The sequence below is a fragment of the Echinops telfairi genome, unplaced genomic scaffold (genome assembly GCF_000313985.2).
Source record: "Echinops telfairi isolate 266 unplaced genomic scaffold, ASM31398v2 ScPeMD7_60;HRSCAF=208, whole genome shotgun sequence".
NCBI lineage: Eukaryota > Metazoa > Chordata > Mammalia > Afrosoricida > Tenrecidae > Echinops > Echinops telfairi.
In genome coordinates this window covers 6,474,806-6,497,776 of record NW_022103958.1, presented here as the reverse complement: position 1 = coordinate 6,497,776, position 22,971 = coordinate 6,474,806, and the positions used below count along the sequence as shown (strand labels likewise).

Genomic DNA, 22,971 nt, shown 5'->3' with positions numbered 1-22,971 from the left:
ATCTGAACAGACCCCAGGGGGGAGCTGACGAGGGTTTGGGGGCACTGGGTCCTGGAACAGCCAGTGTCCCGGCAGTTCTGGCAGGGAACCACTGGGCCCCCTCCCAGCCCCCTGGAGCCTTCCCCCAATGTGGCCCCCTCCCTGCCTGTGCCCGCTGGCTGTGGGCACCTGGAGAGAGAACTGTGCAGCCTCTGTGGGGGCGGACGGAGCTAGGGTGCCAGGAAGGAAGGCCCCAGGGAGATGCCCAGCAGGTTGCCTTTCAGATCAGAGTGCCCGCCTCCTGGGCCGCGCTGGCACGCGATGAGGCTGTAGCTTGTCATGTTTTGTGCTTCACTTTAATGAGGCTCAAGGCCCCACAAGATGTTTTCTCTCATTGGCATTTTCTAAAGGCATCTCTCCAGCCCCCTTTCTTCCATCTTCTCCTCTGCAGGGAGCTGGGTGGTCCTGAGGGAAGAGGCTAGGCATGCTGACATGGGTTCAAATCCTGCTCAGCTGTGCAGCGCCACGGAATGGAACGTGGGCAGGAGGCTGATGGTTCGGACCACACCTCCCAGACCCACAGTGAATGGGAAAGGGTATGATTGCCCACTGGTCTGGGCACCCAGGAAGGATCGCACCCCCGCCCCACCCCAACCTGCTGAGGCAGACCGTTCATGCAGGAAGTGAATCCTCTAGGAGAATCCAATGAGGTGGGGACACCTGGTCTTTCAGGGGACTCTGTAAGTTCAGGGGACTCTGTGAGTTCAAGGGACTCTGGCTATAAGTTAGGGGGACTCTATAAGTTCAGGGGGCTCTGTAAGTTCAGGGGACTCTGGGTGTAAGTTAGGGGGACTCTGGGTGTAAGTTCAGAGGACTCTGGGTGTAAGTTAGGGGGACTCTGGGTGTAAGTTCAGAGGACTCTGGGTGTAAGTTAGGGGGACTCTGGGTGTATGTTCAGGGTGTAAGTTCAGGGGACTGTAAGTTCAGGGGACTCTGGGTGTATGTTCAGGGTGTAAGTTCAGGGGGACTCTGGCTGTATGTTCAGGGTGTAAGTTCAGGGGGACTCTGGGTGTAAGTTCAGGGGACTCTGGATGTAAGTTCAGGGGACTCTGGGTGTAAGTTCAGGGGACTTTGGGTGTATGTTCAGGGTGTAATTTCAGGGGGACTCTGGGTGTAAGTTCAGGGAAACTGGATGTATGTTCAGGATGTAATTTTAGGGAGACTCCGGGGGTAAGGGGGCCTCGGGGTGTAAGATTCACCTTGGAGTTTGTCTTAACTTGAAGCAGCAGGTCCAGGCCTTCACCCTCCCACACTCCTTAGCACAGGGTCACCCTGGGGGTTGGGAGTCTTTCACTGACAGCCACTTCGAGCTCCCTACCCGGGGAGTCCCAGGGCAGCCCTCCCAGGCACAGGGCTGCAGAGAAGCGCCCGACATGGAGAATGGACCCAGTGCCTGTGGCGCTGCTAGCCTGGCACTTAGTGCAAAGGGAGTGTCAGAGGTTGACCCCTGTGCCCAGAGAGGCTGGGGCGTGGCCTACAGGTACAGGACGCATTCTGGGAGGAGCTGGAGTTGGGAACCCTTTGATAGACATGTTCCCAACAACCTAGTTCTCTGTGGATCGAAGCTGGGGTCTGATTCTGCTCCCAGCTCCACAGGAGGCCCATACCTCTCCCAGGGAAGGGCCCATGTAGTCGAGGCTTCTTGACCAGACCCAAGTTCTGATCCAGCCCCTTCTCATGGCCACATTACCTTCCATTGAATGAGTATTGGGGTAGGGTAGTGAGTTAGTTAATTGTGCCAGCCTGGCCGATAATCAAATGTGGGCTAATTGAAAGGCGGAGGGATAAATGGGTGGTGAGTCTTGCCTTTCTAGTTCTCGGGTCTCTTGCTTTGTGATGGTCGCACCAGGGTGCAGCTGCCTTAGCAGTTCCCTGCTTCAGCTTGCAAGATTGACTTCCTACAAGACATCCCCAAGGAGAAGCCACATGGATCTACCCCGATGCAGCCCTGGGTGCTGGAGCAGCCGTGTGGAGACCCCTGCTCGTGCTGAGATGCTTACACATTCACTGACTCAGCTTTCCTCCTGCAGTCGGCATCATTGCCTCTGTTTTGTGAGGTGGAGGACTTTGTGGACTGGTGTTGGGTTAATGGGTTAATGTTGGACTTGTGGGCTTGGGCAGCATTGGGTTGGGATGTTTTCATGATGCACATTTTCTTTACATAAAACTCTCTCTTATACATGAGTTGCTGTGGATTTGTTTCTCCAAAGTAGCCAGACTAATACAGGTGGCAGGCAGAATAACGGCACCCCCAAACAGCCTGTCTCCTAATTCTTAGCACCTGTGAAAATATTTTATTCCTTGATTAAAGGGACTTTGATTAAGGGCCACGGGATGGGGAGCTTTCTCCGGGGCTTCCTGGGGAGCCGGCCTCATCACCCGGCCCTCACAGAGGCAAAGGGAGATTTGGTGGCAGGATGGGGTACCCGTGTGATGCAGCCTGAGAAAGGAGTGGCTGCTGAGGCTGGTTCTGAAGGAGGAACGGCCAGGAGCCAAGGGCTGTGGTCAGCCTCTGGGAGCTGGAAACGTCTAGGAAGCCGGATGGCCCCTGTCTTCCTGAAGGCCATGCAGCCCGCGGGCCTTGCCCTGCACCCAGTGAGGCCACACTGTACGATAACAGAAAGACAGGGCTTTCTACGCCCATGAAGAGTCACCGTCTTGGAAGCCCACAGGGGCAGTTCCACCCCGTTCCTTAAGGTCGCTACGAGTCGGCACAGACTCGATGACAGCGAGTTGGTTTCCTTTGTCTGCAGATAATCAAGGTGTGTCATTTTTAGCCAACAAGTTGGTGGCCATCTGCTAGAGCAGCCGGGGTCGCCTCCATTTCTGAATGCTGCTATCCTGGAAATACCGCAAGGGGGGAGCTTGAAGGAACAGGAACGTATTTTCTCCCAGATTGGGAGGCTGGAAGTTTCTCTGGAATGTAAGCTCTCTGCTGCCCTTTCTCCATCTCTGCGCCCCCTGCCCTGGGTCTCTTTCTATCAGCTCCCTCCCAGCCCACCCTCTCTCTGCCCCACCGATGCTGGTACCTGCTATGGAGCCGGGCGACCAAGCACAACAGAAGGAAATACAGCCCTGAGGCCCTGCTGTGCAGCAGAGGGCACAGCTCTGTGAACCACGGGCCTTCCATGAGCTGATTATTGGAGTTAGAGCACACATCACCGACTCCGTCTGGAAGCTTCCCGAAAAGCTGTTCAGCATCATGGCCACACAGAGACCTCCGCAGACAGGTGGCTGGGGGCTTCCCAGGAGGCACCCTTGCCCGGGGGCTATCATTCCTCTGAGCCTCACTGCCCTCCTCTGTGCCTCTCCTCTTGGCTAATTCCTTCTGGGATCCCAGCCTGGTGCTTCTGCAGAGCTCAGTATCTGAAGAGGGGGTCCCTGGGGTCAGATCAGGGTGGGTACGACCCTCGGGGGCCCTTTAGAGGCTGAGGACACTTGCCTTGCGGTAAGCACCGAGGGCCAGGTGGTCAGTGACCGTCCATCCTGGGCCTGCAAGGCCATGTGACAGTGATGTGTGGATTCCGAGGTGTCCCCTCCTAAGCACACCCCTGTTCTGGGCACGCATCCCCAGATGTCACAGTCAGCTGGGTGAGTGGCCACCTTGGCCCCTCCAGAGGGCCCCCCTGAAGTCCCCTGCCTAGAGGACACAGCTACTGGAGGAGCAGAGCGTAGTCTCAGGCCAGCCTGGGCTTTGCTTGACCAGAAACACGTGCTGCTTGAGCCAAGTCCTCTCCAGGAGAAAACCCAGCATTCATCTCGGTCAGCACAGGAGCTGGGGAACCTTGAGCACACTTAACTTGAGACTCAGTTTCCCTAGCTATAAAATGGGTCGGGGGTGGGGGTGGCAGAGCGATGCAGACGTCCTTCCTGCTGGGAGCCAGGGCTCCACTGGGGTTGGCCAGGCTGCTGGCTGGGCAGGGGGAGGCAGCCTCCTTGCCCCTCACCTGGGCAGGCATTTCCCTCCCTTTGGGCAGGGCCCATGTGATCACAGATATAGGCCCTGAGCCATCAAAGGGGGGGCACCATTGCACCGCCTTTCAGTTGGAATCCAGCTTCTTTGGCAGATGATCTTGCGCAATGCTGCTCCCTGGCCCAGGGCCAGGGAATGGCTCTTCTCATTTGGCAGAGGAAAAAAACCCTGAAGTTCAAAGGCACGAGGGAGCGTTGTACCCAGGGGCACCCACCTCCGATTTGGGATGGAGTGGGACTCCCAGCCCCAGTAGGCTGGCTCCCAGACTCTGATGGGGCAAGGACCACCCCAGGCTGTGTCTCTGTCTCTTCGTGGGCGAGCGTGGCTGCGTGGGGCTTGCCCGAAAGCAGGGCGCCGGGTCTGCCCTCCACTGCTCATGCCAGGCAGGTGTGCTGGGTCCCGCTTTACGGGCGAGGAAAGCACAGCCTGGGAGATGGCATCAGTCGCTTTCCTGGGTTTCTCCGCCTGCTGCCCCCACCCCGAGTTGCCTGCCTCTCAGCTCAGGCCTCCTGGTTCCTGGCATGTGGGGCCTGGGGCACTTCTTTTGTGACTCTGAGCCTCAGTTTTCCCACCCACCGTGTCTCCGGGGTCTGTGTTGCTGTCAGTAGTGTTTGAGCCTGTTGTTATAACCCTAGGCTCCGTCTGTCCATCTCTTCACATGGTGGGGTTTCCCGCCCCTTGGCGGGACCTCAGCATTCCCTTTCCTGATGGAAGTCCTTCTCCTGTGGCTGGTTCCTCCGATCCCAAGACGGCTTGCTGAGGTCTCGGGGGATACTCTGTGACCTGTAGTGTTTTCTCTTGTTGGCCGATTCTCTGACGGTGATCTCCAGGCCTCTCGTCCTCTCCGGCTGGCACCAGAGATGGTGGCAGCCCGGCTCCCAGCTTCAGAGCACCATGCACGCCGCCCAGCACTGCAGGCTGAGAGGTGGGTGGCGCCCAAGACTTGTCGTGAGAAGTTAAATGGCGTCACCCCAAGGCCAGTGGGCTCTCAAGACCGGAGTACTGTCTCTCCTTTGGGAAGTTCTGACCCAGATGTCTGAGGGCTGCAGGGGGCTCGTGAGGGCCAGAGAATACTCAGGTAGTCACTGATGAGCGCAGCACACACAGGCTGCAGCAAGGGGCCGGCACAGCAGTGCGGGATCCATGCAGTCAATGGGAAGACCACCCGTTCAGCGGATGACCCCAAGTGGCCTGAAGGTGAGAAAAGACAAGCCAAAGATGAGAGGAGAGGGGTTGTCGGGGAGCTCTGGGCTGGTGCCCCAGTGGAGATGAAGGCCGGCCGAGCCTCCAGGAGCAGTGAGGATTCCAGACAAACGGCATGGGCAGTGTGTGCAGAGGGCCCAGGGCAGGGACGAGCACGGAGGAGGGACAGAAAGACAAGCTGTGGACCAGGGCCTGAGAGGAGGTGGGGAACTGAGCCTGGAAGCCCCCGTCCCAGGGCCCAGTCACAGGTTTGGGTTTTACTCGAAGTATCACATAAAGCCAAAGGTCGGGTTTGACGAATGGGAAGGGCGTGGTGTGGTCTGCGGCCGAGAAGGGAGGCAGGTCTGAGGGGCAGATGCGTGAAGATCACAGCGCCGCCCACCCTGTCACTGTGCAATGGGGAGACTGAGGCTCGGGGTGGGCAGTGGACTGACGGAGCTGCAGTCAGGGCAGATGCAGCCCCTCATCTTCCAGGCCCAATGGCCCTTTCTTGGAGAGGCTGACCAGATAGGCCCAGGGACCAGGCCAGTGTCCAGGCCTTCCCAGGTCACCCCTGCCACTGCTGCTTTCCTGTGATAGCTCCTTTTTGCTCCCTGACCACTGTCCTGGGTCTGCCCACCAAGGAAACACACACACACACACACACACACACACACACACACACACACACACACCCTCCTCCTGGTGACTGCAGTACTGCCCACGTGTACTTGACCCCATGCAAAGACACATCTGATAGCAATTCTGGGAATGTAGCTCGCCTGTTTGCTCCGTGATGCACGAAGCGGTTTCCGTGCACGGCCACCTGGGCAGGGCATCCAGGCAACGTGACCCCCCCGCTTGGCAGATGGGATGCTGAAGCCCAGAGGAGCTGGCTGACAGGCACACCGCCAGGGAGGGCGGATGGGCAAGAGAAAGGGGGCACCCTCTCCAGGCCAGCTGAGTGACAAGAGCGAGGGGGGAGAGGCACAGAGCCGAGCAGTGTGTCACTAAAGCCAGGCGTCAGAGCTGGGGAAGCACACCCCAGACACGGAGATGCACGGATTCCGAACCCACAAGTTCCAGAGCTGGCCAGCCGTGGTGACCTTTGTGGTGGCTTCCAGGGTTGGTCAAGGCCCTTCTCGGCTTGTAGCAATCCCGGATGACGGCACAGAACTGGCCCCATTGGGCTTTCCAAGCTGGGCTCTGCACGGAGCAGACGGCCGGCTCTCTCTCCCGCGGCGCGCTGCTGACTGGGTTTGCACTCTGAGGACTTCCGGTTCATGCTTTATTTCTCTCTCCTCTCATGGTGTCTACCATGTATCTTGGAAGAAGTCAGGTTCCTTAGCGGCAAGGCTGGCGAGACTTTGTCTCCCGTACTGTGGGCTAGTGTCAGGAGAGACCTGGAGAAGGACATCGTGCTCGGTGAAGCGGAGCAGCAGTGAACAAGAGGAAAGGCCTCCCCGAGATGGAGGGACACTGGGCTGCCGCACTGGGCTCCGGTCTGAGAACAGTTGGGGGTGACTCAGGGCCAGGCAGTGGCCTGTTCTGTTGTGCTTAGGGGCCCAGTGGGTGGGAACTGGCCCGATGGGACCTACCAGCAGCAGCAGCAATGGCATCTAGGATTCGTTTGAGAGGGAAGGAAAAGAACACTTACCGAGGGCTTCCTTTGTACCAGGTCTGCGCTACGGCGTGCATACTACCGCTCCTCATCCTTACCACCACCCACCCACGGGGTGCGCACCCTCACCCTCCACCTCGCCTCGCCTCCACACACCTGCCGCTATCTAAGGAACTTGGCCAAGACCTCAAGTTGGCCAGTGACCGGCCGGGTTCTTCTGCTGCGTACATTGCCCGTGAATCCACGGTGAGGAGGGGTGCTCTCGCTGCTAAGGGACCTCACCATCAGCAGCCAAGCAGAGAGGCCAGATCAAGGGGAGCCCGAGCCTGTCTGGCTTCTGGAATCAGGCTTTCCTCGTTTGGCCTTAGTGTCTGGTTTGCAGTGAGTTTCTTGGCAACCTTGGCCAGCTCGCGTTCCACCATGATTCGAAAGAGCTTCCAGCGGCATTTTGCAAAGGCTGGCACTACCTGGTGCCGGGGCTCCGTGGTCCGATGAAAGGGATGTGGGTCCCGGGCTGTATTCAGCGCTTCCGTGCTGGCTGACGTGTTCGGGGTTCATCTCTCTCAGCCTGTAAGGTAGCAGGGTAACACCCATCCTGTCCCTACCAAGTCTGTTTGGTGTGCCTCGCTTTGGAATGGGAGTGAATGTGGATGTCTTCCGGTCCATCGGTGGTGGGCGCTCTCCCCAGTGTCTTGACGTGGACGAGCGAGTCCTTCAGCGTGGATCGAGGCCCTCTGTGACAGCGACTTTGTTGGTCATCCGTCACTCCCCAGAGCGTCGCTGTGTGTCGAGGTCTTCAGTGCCGCTCAGATTCCTTCCTTCCATATCCCACCAGTTCTTGATCCCACGCTACCTCCGAGACGGGAGAAGGTCGGCCGGTTGTTTGGGGCACAGCGATTCTGAGTAGTCCTTCCATCTTCTGTGGATGCTTCCTGTGTCGTTCAATATTTTACCCATGGAATCCTTCAGTATGGCAGCTAAAGGTTTGAATCCACCCCCCATTCTTTCCACTTGAGAAATGCCCGGCACGTTCCTCCCTCGTGGTTTTCCGACTCCAGGTCTTTGCACATTTCTTTAGCATGCTCTACTTGGTCTTCGAATGCAGCTCGGATCCAGCAATACCGTCGTTGTCGCACACAAGTAAAACCTTTGCTGAAGATAAAATTCACAAGCGGTGGCCACAGCAGCACATGGACAGGGAACTGCCGGACATTGAAGCTGGATTCAGAAGAGGGTGTGGAGCAAGGCGTGCTGCTGATATTGTAGTTGACGGGGAGCCACTCACAGTGACTGCGGACCATAGACCGATGCTCCGATGACCGCACTGGTGATCTCAGATGAACCTGGCAGAAAGCAGAGAACACCGGGAAGAGATGTGCCTGTGATTTATTGGCTGTGTGGACTGGAACCAACAATGGTCACCATCGAAAAGAGTAGGGAATTCCTCTCCCTGTCTCTCCTCTTCTTCACGAGCACCCCAGTCTTGGTCCTACTCTCAGCACCTCTTCAGTGCCCAGGGCCCCCCGACGAGGCGGGCCTCCTGTGTGAGGACATGTTTGACAGGAAAGGCAGGGCCCCGGAGGGCAAGATGTTTGACCGAGTGTCCAGACTGCCTTGTAAGAGCAAATCATTCATTCAAGAGGAAACTCATCTCCGATGTGATATTCGGATCAACCCTGTAGACGTGGGCGACAAGTCCCCATTGGCCACAGCCAGGACCTTGTAGGAAGCTGGTCCACTGGACAGTGGTGAGCCCAACACCACAGATGACCGGCCTCACGGGCTGACCGGTGGGAGGTCGGGACGCCCAGGGGCCTGTGTGGGACTGAGAGAGAGAAGGCGGCTGCTCCACGGAGCGGCCTCAGGTTTATCTGCATACATATCTTTGGGGGGCTTGCCCCCCGGCGCTGCAGGGCCATGCCAACAACCTACCTAGGTTTAAGGGGGATCGCAGGGTTCACCTGCTGATGCGGTCAGGGACACCAACCTTGCTGTCTGGTCATCTGGGTCATGGCCATTCCTGTCCAGACACCCACCTGGCTGCTCCCATGGAGGCCATCGCCTTGCCTACAGCTCCATCCAGCCCGAGTAGCAGCGGCCGAGAAGAAGAGCCTGGCCCGGCGTCCACCACCAGCGCGCCTCTGGACGGCCCGAACTCGATGGGGCCCGGTTTGCCTTTGGGAGACCTAGTGGGAAGAAGCTTCCAGTGAATTAGGAGTCCTCTTGTGAATGTGATGTTTTATTTACACTTTCGGTTTCCACACTTTCTTTTATATTAAAAACAAAAAAACTATAAGATGTTAAAAACAGACCAGCATGGTGCTTCCTTCAACAAGGAGTGCGGCCAGAAATATCATCCAACCCTGCAATGGCTCTGCTCGGCATCCACCCTGAAGAAAGAAAGAAGGCATGAGAGCCCCTGGCCATGTCGTGGGTTCTGTACTATGCTGTAAACCACAAGGTCAGCAGTTCGAAACCATCAGCGGTGGTGGGAGAGAAAGATGAGGCTTTCTACTCCTGTGACCAGTTACAGTCTCCGGAGTCCACAGGGAAGGACAGTGCTGTCCTCTAGGGTCACTGGGAGTCAAAACTGACTCAATGGCACTGGGGCTTTTTAATGCAATTCTGCGATCCCTTCAGGAGCAGGCTGAGGACAGGACTGGCCCCGGAGAGGGGAGATGTGGCAGCAAGCCCAGGCCAGAAGCCACCACCGTGTCTTGAGTGCTCAGCCCCACCCAGGGCTCGGTGGGTTCCAGTAATGCGTGGCCCTCCTGAGGGCAATGTGGGGTGACAGACGCGTGCTGGGGAGGGCCAGCATTTCACCAGGACTCTTGTACCACGCTGTACAACCACCCCTCTCTCTATGTAGTTACTGACCATTTTCATCCCCCTGAGAGGAAACCTCATTCCCACTAAGCAATCAGTGCCCATTAACCAGCCCTGGCACCCTAGCGGTTACATGTCGGGTTGCTAACCGCAAGGTCAGTAGTTCAAAACCACCAGCCAGCTGCTCCACAGGGGAAAGACAGGGATCTCTATGTCTGTAAGAAAGCTCCCACCGCACACACTCACAGGGGCAACTAGTTCTTCTCTGTCCCCTGGGGTCACTGTGAGTTGGAATTAACCACACAGTGAATGAGCCCATCAAGCTGGTGGTGCCTCAAACAAGCACTGTGACCCACTCCTGGAAAGACCACAGCCTGAGGAATGGGTGGGTTGGCAGTGCTTGGCACCCGTGGGGTCCTGGGATCTGAATCGACTCCCCAGCACTGCACAGTAACATGCCGCCCTCCAGAGGCCCTGGGCTGCACAAGCCATGAAGCCCTTGACTGCCAGCTGAAAGGGTGATGGTTCGAACCCACCCAGAGCCTCCTGGGGGGAGAAGCCTGGGAATCTGCTCCCAGAAGGGCACAGCCTCTCTGGGGGTTACGGCACCTCTGTGAGCCTCGGCGCCTGTATCTGTGAAAAGAGGCCCTGATGCTGGCTCTGGCTGACTCACCTGGGCCAGAAGGAGGCATCGGGGACCAAGGGGAGTAAGGGCCCAGGGCCACTCAGACTCAGCATCTATCAGGGAGTGGCCCTGCTAGAGCAAGCGGCCAGCTTGGGGTTGGGGGCCAGGCTGTGCCCTGGGGGTTGGGTTGGGGTGTCTCTCTGCCTTTGGGCAAGGGGTCCCTTCAAAGTTTTCTGCCCTTTGCCCACCAGGAGGTGGGCAGAAGGGGCAGGCAGCTGGGACCTGGGGAGACAGACCCTTCCCCTCCTACCGGTGGTCCCAAGAAGAGTCCTGCCCCTGGCCCCACAGGGCCCCTCAGCCAGGAAGCCAGCTGCTGGATTTATGCTCAGGGGAGCCCCCCCGACCCCCTTTGCTGCATGCCTCCTCCTCTCCCCTCCTCCTCTCTTTCGTAGCCTGCCGTGGGGTTGACAAGCAGCGGGAGTTCAGAAACCAAATTAACAGGTAAAATTCTCATTCTCGGCCTATTCCTTGCTTGGCTGAGCCGCCAAGTCTGGGACATAACAGGGATCCAGAGGGGAGGGGTGGCACGGGGTGGGAAGCCAGCCTCAAGGGGCCTCTTGAGAAGGAGAAAGCCCAGGGTTGCTGGGTGGGAAGAGGCCAGGATGCTGGCCAGGAAAGGAGTGCCCAGGCTCATGCCTCCCTCCCTTTCCTTCTCCCAGTCTGTGGGTACACGGGTGGCAGTGAGTGGCAGAGGGACAGCAAGCCTGTGTCCAGGGAGAGACCCTAACCTGTGGACTCCCCTACCCCACCACTAGATACACACTTCTCCGCAGCCCTGCTCAAACCCCCTGTGCTCATGGGGATGGGCTTCCGGGGTCCGGTAGTCAGGCAGCATTGAGTTCAAATCCAAGCCCAGCCACTTGGAGGTTGCACGTGACCTCAAAACCCATGGCTATGAACTCGATTTCGACTCAGGGCAGCTCCATGGGGGACTGAGCGCTGCAGTTTTCTTGATGGCAGCCTTGATGGACGGAGGTTGCCCGGCTTTTCTTCCGTGCCGCAGCTGGGTGGTATGTATTGCTGACCCTCAGGCATACGGGGACCAGGAAAGCACCGGGGAATCTCTGATGTCCAGGGGCCTCAGCTTCTTCACCTATAAAATTACTCACTCACCACCGTCAAGGCGAAGGCGACTCTGACTCCTGGCGGCCCTACAGACACGTAGAACTGCCCCTGTGGGTGACTCTTTATGGGAGGAGGAAGCCCCGGATCTGCCCCTGGGAGCAGCTGGTGGTCTTGCCTGGCCTACCACGCCCCCAGGGCTCCTCACTCATGAGACAGGAAGTCATGAGCCCTCTCGGGTGGGTTGCTCTCTTGGTGTTCAGGAAGGGCAGGAGGAAAGATGAGCTGCTTGGCACCTGGCTGGTGCTAAGTGTTGAGGGTAGAGGGTGGCCCAGCCATAGGCAGGTGAGAGCCCTAGTTCCACTTACGGGAGCGGTGGCCTCTGTCAGGGTGCTGATGCATCCGATGACACAGTGACCCCATCATCTATGGCACACAGTCAGCCTCCTGTTCTCACTGTCTGGCTGCAGACCATGCTGGGGCTGGGCTCCTCCAGTCTGGCCTGGCCTGGGGGTGCTCCTTCCACCCCGGAGGCTGGAGACAAGAGCGTGTATGTGGCAGGCAGCAGCGCCCATCCCTGGGGCCAGGGGATGGAGAAGGCCAATCGTGGCTCTTCTCTCAGGAAGGAGAAACAGCAGAGCCGTCACCCTCCTCTGCGTGGACTGGGCCCTGGGACTTCTCTGGAGGCGTGTCTGTGCCTAACGTGAAGGGTGGTGGTTCTGACCCACCCTGCAGCACAGAGGAAAGGCCTGGAGAGCCGCCTTATGGACGCTGTGGAGCTCAGTGCTACTCTCCCACGCCTGGGTCACCGTGAAGGACGTGAAGCATCCTGACTGTAGCGGGTGCACAGCCCCGTGAGGTCACAGGCCAGGGCAAGGCCTTGCCCCCTGCTGTTCCCAGGAAGGGCCACAGACTGCTCTGAGCACTGGGCCCAGCTCTTAGGTAGCAAGCCCCGGGTGGCTGGGGCGTGATGTTTACCAGAGTCCGGGAGGAGGAGCATGGCCGAGGACGCCACTTTCAACGTGGACAGACTAGGAGTGCATCCAAATATGACTGCCAGCAGCTGCCACGTCCCGACTTTGCCCGGCACAGGGTGCAGCGCAATTCCCTTGAGGCTTCTCCCTGGACCCCACGGATGACCAGACAGGTGGCATTCGCCCATTTGACAGAGAAGGAGACAAGAACTGGAGAGTTTGGTAGAAGACGTGTCCAACGTCACACAGCGAGGGATGGTGCCAGAGTTCCCACCTGCGAGGTGCAGGAGGCCCCAAGTCCGGTCCAAACTCATATCCGTCTGGCTCTTTCTGGTGGTCAAGGGGGTTTTGCTCCTTGGGGCTCAGTCTCCCCTTTTTGACCTTCGCAAGGTACCAGCACTCAGATCCCAGAGGCCCCAGGATGAAGACCTGTCGCTGAGGCCTCTCCTTCAGGGCCTCTCCAAGCAATGCCCACCCCAACACCCAGTGCTAGTCTAGACTAAGTAGGACTTACTGCATCATTATGAGCTGATAGGACTGAATCCAGGGCCAGGCCTCTAGGCCAGAAGGCGAGTTACTGGTGTGGTCTCAGTAACAGCGTTGGCACTACTGGGCTGCCTATGAGGTCCAGCAAGTGGTCACTTCCCGGTGCAGATGTGTGTAAGAAAGAGCTTTCTATAAAGATTAATTGTACATTAAGAAAATATCCCAGCCCAGTCCAGATCAAGTCCATACGTCCGATATAAGCCCATATGTCCGATACCCGTCTATAAAGTCCTCTTCAGACTCACACAGCACTTGCAATGACACCAAAAGCAGGAAGATCACAGGCCAGTGGGTGGAAAGTCTTGTGGATCCAGTGACGATGTAAGCATCTCAGCACTGGTGTGGGTCTCCATGTGGCTCCTCCAGCTCTAGGTCTCTGGCTCCATCGACCCGTCTCCATGTGGCCTGTCATGAGGAATGTCTCACAGGGAGAGTGTGTGTCCCTCCGCCCAGGAAGAGTGCCCAAACAGGAAGTTCCCAGAATCCTCAGGAGAAGGCCACATGCACCGAGAAACCTCATTGGCTATGACCTGATTGACAGGCTAGACTCCACCCCTTCACTCAAGTTGACAGGAGATGACCTTCGAGTCAGGGGTACTCCACGGTGCGTCCTTATTCTTCAGCAAGGCATAGCACTCCATTGTATGCATGGACCACGGTCCCTGTATTTCTTCCCAAGTACGTTGGTCTTCTTTGGTGAGCCCATTAGTGCATGTTCTCTGCCCTTTAAAAATTGAATTCTTAAATGGCCAACCTGAGGGTTGGCGCATGTGTGGTCAGTAACCATTGGCACTGCCGGGGGGACTCCTCACAGAACTACGTTGCAGGCGTTCTATTGGATCCATAAGGGTTTCCCAGCCTACCTGTCGGGAGTATGGGGCCAGACCTTTCTTCCTCGCCTCTCTTAGTCGGCCAGCTCCTCTGAGCCGAGTCCACTCTGGGCGATCTGCGTCCCTGCCTCACATAGCCACCACCACCTTTGACGCACTAACAGGGGACAGTCACTCGGCCGAGGCAGGCACTGTGCTCGGTTGTTAATGAACTCTATCCAGTGAAATCCTCCAGAGAACCCCCTGAGGCCGTTACGCGACCATCCTACATGTGGGGAGACGGAGGCAGAGGGCAGCTGAGTGCACCTGCCAGGGTGCAGCTCTGAGCAGCTGCCCCCACCGCCCCACCCTGCTGCAGCCCGCCCTCCCACCCACTGGGCAAGCAGCCATCCTTGTTCCGGGCAAGGCTCTGCTTCTCGAGGCAGGCCAGGCCAGCAGAAGGGGGAGGCGGGACTCAGTAGGGATCTGGGGCGGGTTGGGGTTCACTTGAAAACCAGTGCGAATGAGAAGCAACACCTCACGGAGGAGGCCCGTGGCTGGCCAGGGTTCTGTGGGAGGACGTTCGCCTGAGAAATGAATGGGGTGGGGGGGGAGAGGGAAGAAGAAACCTCACTGCCCACCACACCTGTCCTCCGGCAAGGCCAGGCATTTATCAAACCCTCAGCAATAAAATATTTTGTTTCAGTATAATTGCAAAGTAATTATGTGGTATGGGTTGTGTATTAATCGTGTTGATTAATAACACTCAGGTGGTAATTAAGCATCTGCTTCATAATGGTGTGCAGCCAGAAGCCTAACATACAGAGACACGGGAGGGGGACGGGCGGCGCGCGCGCACGCACACACACACACACACACACACACACACACACACACACACACCAGAGAGCACACACAAAGCTCGTTTGCGGCACGCAGTGCTTGTTCATGTGTGTGTGGTCCCCAGAGCCTGACTGAGCTACGAGAATCCCCTGCTATGCCACAGGACCTCTGTGTCCTGTGCCTCCCCTGGGGTGCAGAGATGGGACTGTGACACCCCCTTCCCCACACCCTGCCAGAATAGAACTTGAGCCTCCTCCTCCCTCTTAGTTTCGTCCTTTGGCTGAGCTGTGTGACTGAGCCACGGAGTCAACTCCAGTTCATGGCTTCCCATGATTGATTGTTCTGAATTTGATTGCCAGGCCTTTCTTTCAAGGCACTCTGGGAGGACTTGAACCTCTACACTTATGGTTTGCAGCCGAGTGGGTTAGCCATTTGGGACTCAAACTGAGTTGGTACGGAGCTTGGAGTCACCAGTTTGGAGCAATGTGCTGGCTGTCTTCAAAGTCAGCGCAAGCTTCGTTAGCCAACCCCTGTGCAGGCCCCCTCCACCACCACTGCTACTGCTGCCACCAGCACCCTTCCTAGCCCATGAATGACTTGGACTGTCCAGGTCACGTCTTCCCAGCAGTAGGCGGGCTAACACCCCAAGACACACCTTGTGTCTCTTAGACGCATGGCGACCCCACATGTGCAGAGTTCCCCTGCTCTGCAGCGGTGTCAGGGCTGTGACCTTTCAGAAGTGGATGGCCAGTGGATGGCCGAAGGCCACCTGCCTTCGGAGGTGCCTCTGAGTGGGTTCACCCTGGAAATCTTTCGGCTAGAAGGGCAGTGATGAACCAGAGACTCCTTTACCCCTCTGTTGGACCGCATTTACTGATCTGGACCCGGAGGCCACAAGGGCCAGCACAGGGCCTGGCCTGGGTGTCAGGAACCCTGGTTCTCGCCTGGGCCCTGCCCTCCCTGGCTGTGTGATCATGGACAAGGTGCTCCTGGCTCCAAGTCCAGGAAGCCAAGGGACCTGCACTCGGGAGCTGGCTCCTAGAGCCATCCCAGCTGTGCTGCGCTCCGGTCCTAATTTGGTTTCCACAAATCAGGACTGGGAGACCCTTGAAGTTCCGTTTGCATGATCTTTGGCGAGTAAACAAACGGAAATAATGCCTTCCTCTGTGACTTCTCCAAGACTCTCTGAGCAGCGTGAGGCCGAGCTGAAATCAATAGCTTCTATTTTCTAGCCGGAGAAATGGCAGGCTGCTGGCACCACCATTCATTTTTGTGTTTTAAATTTTTATGTTTATGTTTATGGACTGCCGTTAGGTAATATGGGTCCATCCTGAAGGGATTGTTTTCCCCCATGAACTTAACTCATTTTACTTATTAGCTTACATTTGTAACGCAGGTTTAATAAGCATGCAGTGAGAAAAACCATAAGATAGCGTTTTCCTCTAACACTACTTTAAAATCAAGACCCTTCTCTGAACTGTTTATTTGCCCATGACTTGTTCCTCTTGTGAGTTGAGGTCCAGCCCGGCTGGTTCTGTCAGGCCCTTTGACATTGAGCAGCAGAGTCCCCCCACTGGTAAAAAGGGAAGGCAATCAAGTGATCAGTCTTGGCTGCAGTCCAGTGGATTCCAGCTCCTGGAAACCTCCCCCCCCCCCCTCCCGGGAGGTTTCCGTCTGAGATGGTCAAGCTTTAGAAAAGCAGACAACCTTGACTCTCTCCCAGGAAGCATCAGTTTGAACTGCAGCTCAACAGGTAGCCCACAGCAGTACCAACCCAAACTGAGCTTACTGCCATCAGGTCGATGATGACTCATAGCAACCCTATAGGACAGTTAGAACCAGGGACTCCTTTACGCTTCTGTTGGGACCAGATTTACTGACCTGGTCTCAGAGGCCACAGGGGCTAGCCCTGTGAATTTCTGAGACTGTGTCTCTTTTGGGGAGTAGAAAGCCCCACTGGTCTCCCTTAGAAAGACTGGTGGTTTTTAACTGCTGACCTTGCAGTTCGCCACCCTGCCTATAACCACCATGCCACCAGGGCTCCAGGACCCTTTAGCCCCAGCCCTCAAGCACTCCAGAAACATTTACTGTGTTCAAGATGCTCCTCCTGTACCAACGTCGATCCTTATAAGGTGGCTTTATTTTCTTCTGTTTCATGGAAGGAGTGCAGGTGGTGCTGTTGGGAAAGCATGGGGCCACCAGCCTCAAACCTCGGTGGTTCAAACCTGCCAGCCACTCCGTGGGAGAAAGACGAGGTTGTCCGCTCTCAGAAGCACTGTATAGTGCTGCCGTGAGTTGTGATGAGCTCGATGGTAGTGGGGTTGGTTGAGATTTTATGGGAGAGGGGAAGGAGGAGGGGCAGCGCGGTTGAGTTACCTGCCCAAGCCATACGGCAAAGCTGAGACAGAAACCCAACCTGACTAAATTCTGAGTCATTTCTTCCCTCCCACACCTACCCCTCGTCTCCCAAGCCTGCCAGACTCAGATCTATCCGCCCACATCTCCCCCGCACCCCTAGACAGGCCCTGCCCCTCACCCTCTTTCCCGAGTGCTGCGATCCATCTTTCTGAAGTGCGCCTCTGCTCCCTGGCCTTCACTGGCTCCCTATTGCCCATGGGTAAAGTGCGTCATCCTTGGCCTGGCATCCAAGGACCTTACCCAGATGGCCCCGGCCTTCTCTTTCTCGTTTGACCCAACAGGCAGTCTTGGTTCATGGCCCTGGACACCTGCCTTTGCTCTCCCTGGTCTTCTGTCATCCATCCCCCATGTGTGAATTGGTCCCCTCCTCCAGGAAGCCTTCCCTGGGTCTCAAAGAGGGAGAGGCCGCTCCCTCCTCTGAGTTCCTATGGCAACACGTCCCCCCCCTGCCGTGGGGGACGTGAGCCCTGGCTTGTCTTCCTCCAGAGTGGCAAGCTCCTGGAAGGTGATCTCTGCACGTGATAGTCTGGGTAGACCAAAGAAACAAATTCATAGACTCTCATGTGTGTGTAACAAAGAGGTTTATATACAAGAGCAATTGAATATTGAGAAAACATCCCAGCCCAGTCCAGATCAAGTTCATAAGTCCAATATTAGCCCATGTGTCTGATACCAATCTATAAAGCCCTCTTCGGACTCATGAAACACATGCAATGATGCCGTATGCAGGAGGATCACAGGCCAGTGGGTCAGAAGTCTTGTGGATCCAGTGGCGTTGTAAGCATCTTATCACTGGCAGGGGTCTCCACGTGGTTCCTCCAGGGCTGTGGCTGTATTAAGGTAGGTCCATGTGGCTTCTCAGGGCTCTGGCTGCATTAGGGTAGGTCCATGTGGCTTCTCCTCAGGGATGTTTCACAGGGAGTCAGTAGAGAGTCTCACAGGGAGTCAGGAAAGAGTTTCACAGGGAGTGAGTCTAGAGAGCCAGTGTCTCCCACCTTCAAGGAGGGAAAAAAACTGGAGTTCCCAGAATCCTCAGGAGAAGGCCATGCCTACACAGAGGCTTCATTGGCTATATCCGGATTGACAGGCTAGATTCCACCCCTATACTCTTAATCCTCAAATTGACATCCGATTATGTAACTACCACACTGTGCCTCAGTCACCCTTCATGCCCTGGGAGTCCCTGTAGACAGCAGGTGCTCCATGAATGCTGACGGAATGTGTGGATGGCTTCACTCCTCCCCTGTGGTCTCCAGACTTCTTCTGCATTCAAGACCCATCTAGTGAAATCAGTCATCCTGAATTTGTCACTGTCCTCTGTGGCCACGGCTGAGGACACCTGTGCCTAGAACAAACCCCATTATCCTTTCTCATCCCATCCCTGCCCACCTGACCAGTCTCAGGACAGGGCCCATCTCCTCAGCTGCTGCAGGACACAGGGCTTTTGGTTCCTGGCAACGGAGGCCCAAGCTGTGTGTGACAGTGAACCATGTTGGAAGCCGGATCCCTGGGGGCTGCCACCCTTACCATGCTTGAGCTTGAGGGCCCTCAGTTTGCATCTGGGGAAACTGAGGCCCACAGAAAAGGGAAATGAGGGCTTCCATAGGCCTTGGCTGCAGTCTCAGGCTGAGGGGTGGGCTGGGGAGCTCTGCAGGGCTTCCTGGGTGACCTCTCTCACTGGGTGAGAGCCATAAACCTGGCGTAAGGCCTAGCTCTCTGTGGTTTCAATGCACATGTCCTCAGGGGCTCACCCAGTATCTTGGGGGTGCAGGGGGTGTCCGTGGTGTCCGCGGTGTGGCCAGGGTTGGGGCACCAGTCTCCTGTCAAGCTCTGGTGAGCACTCGGCTTCAGGTTCTATCTGGGAGGGATGGCTGTTGCTCACAGGTGGCTGTGTGTGTGTGTGTGTGTACATATGTGTGTGTATCTATCTGCAGGGTCTCTTCCCCAGGCTGGACAGGCAGCCTGAGACCCAGTGAAGGTAGCTGAGCTGGGGAGCAGCCAGACCAGGGATCTCGGGGAGTCTGGGAGCCAAGAGAGGTGATGCCAGCCAGGCCCCCGTGGCAGAGTCCTCCTGGCATCTCCCCACCACTGAGGACAGGCCTCCTGGGCTGCTGCAGGGCAACCAGCACCCCGACCACGCCCTGGAACAAGGGCAAGGGGCTGAATTTGCTGAAGGCAGGCACACACCTATCGACGCCACTGGCCACCCAGGCCACTCCCCCTTGTGACCCTGTGCTCCCTGGGGTGTTCAATGGTAGCTCTCCAGCCAGCCTTTTCCCCTGAGGCACTCTGAGTGCATGCCAGGCTCTCCGTTGGCAGCTTGGTAACTGTTCACTGCACCACACCGGGACCTCCTACACGTTTACCACTTGCACACACATTCACACTGAACTGCCAACACAGATGCCGAGCCTCCTGCCCGCTGTCCCGGGCCTCGGATGACCCATGCACACCCGCCCCTGAGCGTCTCTGCTCCCACGCTTAAACATCCTAGACGGGCAGCACCCCTCGGCGGTCAAGGGCTTCCCCTCGGCGTAGAATATGGGCTCAAATTCCTCCCAAGCTGGAGCCTAGTCGAGTTACTGAGCCTCGCCAAGCCTCCCTGTCCTCATTGGTAAACTAGGAGGACCGCTGCCGCCCAGTCAGTTCTGACTCACAGCGCCCCAATAGAGCATTTCTGAGGCTGCAAATCTTGACGGGAGCACACAGCTTCAGCTCCCGCTACCCCTCTCCCCCTCCCCAAGAGTGGCTGGTGGGTTCCGGCTGCTGGCCTGTGGTCAGCCGTCCAGAGCTTACAACACAGTGCCACCAGCCAGGGGGTGGGGGTGGAGGGGGGAGGTGCTGCCACCAAATCCTTACACCGTGAGGCTTCAAGGAGTAAATGCAGCAGCAACCACAGGGCTTCCCAGTCTGCTCCCCTCTGTCCCGACAGACAGCATGGCTTATGATCTTAGGTGCCCGCTCCACACGTGGGCTCCTCCTCACCTTGCTCACCTCGTCCCTCCCCCCCTCTACACACACGCGCACACATCAGTCTTCTGTTGGGAATGGGCGTGAGGGAGACGAGGACTGAACGTGCCCGTGAACCCACATCGTGTCCGAGCGGATCTGCCCAGAGAAAGTGTTCACGCTGCCAGTGGGGCCAGATCCCTCTCACGGCTGTGTCCACTAGGCCCGGGGACAAGGACGGTGGGGCTGGGTGTTCCCAGCTCACAGTGCGGCATCAGCCCTGGGCTCCACAGGGGTCCCATGCTGCTGCCTCCTCCTGGGGCTGCAGAGCATCCCCACGGGGGCTTTGCTTCTCAAGTGGGTGGTCTGCTTTGCTGAACCTGTTTCAGAAGCATCAAGTATGTGCTTGTGAGATTGTGTGTGTGTGTGTGTGTGTGTGTGTGTAAGAGAGAGAGAGAGAGGTGTTAGGGAGATGCTGGGCCCCAGACAAGAAGCCCAGATCTAGACTGAGACTCAGGCGGGGCTGCAGGTGACTGCATGCACCTACCCGGACCATCTACAGATCACACTGCACAGCCAGATCCACTGTCACCTCTCTACTGCAGCCCTTTCTTGATTTCCTCCTCATACCATTTCCGAAGAAGCCCAGAATGGCTCCTGCCTGGGAAATGGCTTGCCGCAGCCCCTCCCCCAGCCCCAGCCCCAGCACTGGCTGTGGAGACATTAGGCTCACCAGCTTGCAGGGCCTGGTGTGACATGAGCCCGCTCACCCACCAGCCTGCAGAGCCTAATGACATTCGCCTCTTGCTGGCTGGCAAAATGAGGGCAGTGCATAGTGACGGGTGAGGGGCTCCACAGGCAGGTGGGGGCCTGGACCCTGGAGGGAGGGGTGTACCTCCTGGGTCTGGGGTGCATGGTGGTCTGAGAGGCAGAAAAAAGAAGAGATGGAGGAAGAAGGGAGGAGGGACTGGGGGAGTTGAGAGACCAGTTTGTCTAAAGATTTGTCAAAGCCATAAAGTAATTCCAGTTCAGTGCTCCAGCCCCTCGGCCCCACCCGCATGTACCCTGTCCCCCTCCCCACCACCTCCCCGACATCTATTGAACCATTGCTATGTCGAGCGCTTTCTGGACTCCCAAACATCAGGCAGGAGGGAGGTGCTGTTACAATCCTTGTGACAAAGATGCAGAGACTGACGTTCCCAGAGGATCCCTCTCCTGCTGAGGCTCCCACTTCTGAAAAGAGGTTATAACAGTATCCAGCCTTAGTCCCTCTGCCTCGAAAGATCATAGCCCTGACCACGGTGGACACCACTTCCGCACTGTGTCCAGGGTAGCACAGTTCCCTGCCTGGCCATGCCTGGGCCGAGGCAGACACACTGACCCACAGGTAGCAGGCCTGGCGTAGTGGCCAAAGCTGAAAATCAGATGGCTATAGGGAGAGAGCCAGGTCAGGAATCAGGACAGACTGAGGATGGGGTCCTCCCTCTGCACCCAGCTGCCGTGTGACCTTGGGCGTATCGCAGACCCTCTCCTGCTTGGGACGATGAGCCCGTTGATCTGAATGGATGGAATGCAGTGTCCGAGCAAAAGGGAACTTTCCTTCAAAGCATGAGGACTCTCTGCATTTTCCCCATTTGCTACGACATACAGAATTATATTTGACATCCAAGCAGACCATCCAACATTGGCCGACACCCCCTGCCCTGCAGAGGACACGGTGCTAGACCCAGCGGGACAGATGCGTGCATGTTTTCACACAGGACGGGCGCCCGATCCTTTCCAGAAACCCCCAGTGGCTCCCAGGTCTGCAGGCGGAAGACCAGGCCCCTGCAGTGTTGGCCTTGTCGCACTGCCTCCTGCAGGGCTCAGAGAGCATTGCAACCGGAAAGGAGAGCTGGGGCTGGTCCCTGGCAGGCCTTCACCGCAGCTTCTGTTTGTCGCTGGCAGGTGGACTTCTAACTGAGTGACCAAAGGATTTCGGACCCCAGGACCCGTGTGCACAGTCCTTTGCCAGACGTCCCGGTGCCGCGGCGACCCAGGTAAGGGCGTCCAGCTCTCCCTGCATGGGTTTTGTATAGCCTTTGTTGTTGTCATTGTTGTTAACTGCCAGCTCCGCAGGACGCCCTGCTCTCCTTCAGCACCCTGCCCTCTGTGTCCCCTTCCCGAGCAGAGGGGCTGAATGCTTCAGCCCCCAAAGGCCACCAGAGCTCGGTTCCTCTACTTAGGATCTGTGTGGCCTTAGACGAGACACTCAACTTTTCTGGGTGTCCACTTCCTCGTCGGTTGGCTGAGTTATGAGCGGTCCCTGCCTCTTGGATGTGTGCAGTGAGGGTAAAATGAGGGGTTATATGGTGAGGGCTCAGCACAGGCCTGACCCCAGCTGAGGGAAGAGCCAGTGGACATGGCAGCTGGTGTTAATAGCATCCCTGAGCTCTCGGCCACTAGCTTGAGGTCACTGGTGGTTGCTGACCTGTCTCGTGTTAGAAGGTGGACTCCAGGAGGGTTCCATCTGTCTGGTTCTGAGTTAAATACAAGAATGGGTGAATGGGTGGATGGATGGATGAATGGGTTGGATGGTGTGGGTGGATGGATGGTTGGATTGGTGGATGGATGGGTAGGTGGGTGGATAGGTGGGTGGGTGGGGTGGAGGATGGATGGATGGAGTGGTTGGATGGATGGGTGGATGAATGGATGGATGGTGTGGGTGAATGGATGGTTGGATTGATGGATGGATGGATGGATGGATGGATGGATGGATGGATGATGGATGGATGGATGGATGGATGGATGGATATGGATGGATGATGGATGGAGTGGGTGGGTGGATGGATGAGTTGATGGATGGATGGTGTGGGTGAATGGATGGTTGGATTGGTAAATGGATGGATGGATGGATGGATGGATGGATGGATGGATGGATGGATGGATGGATGGTGTGGGTGAATGGATGGTTGGATTGGTAAATGGATGGATGGATGGAAATGGATGGATGATGGATGGAGTGGGTGGGTGGATGGATGAGTGGATGGATGGATGGTGTGGGT

The 22,971-nt window shown here is 57.0% G+C and overlaps 1 protein-coding gene and 1 pseudogene across 1 annotated transcript in view; both read left to right on the top strand.

The window, feature by feature from the left end:
• TSPAN18 (tetraspanin 18) overlaps positions 1 to 22,971 on the top strand; it is a 185,860-nt gene that overhangs the window by 103,840 nt on the left and 59,049 nt on the right. Inside the window, exon 3 of the mRNA XM_004708315.2 lies at positions 21,875 to 21,966. The gene's annotated coding sequence lies outside the window, so the exon portion shown is untranslated. The remainder of the gene's footprint in view (positions 1 to 21,874; positions 21,967 to 22,971) is intronic.
• On the top strand, positions 8,230 to 8,907 carry LOC115869868 (annotated as a pseudogene).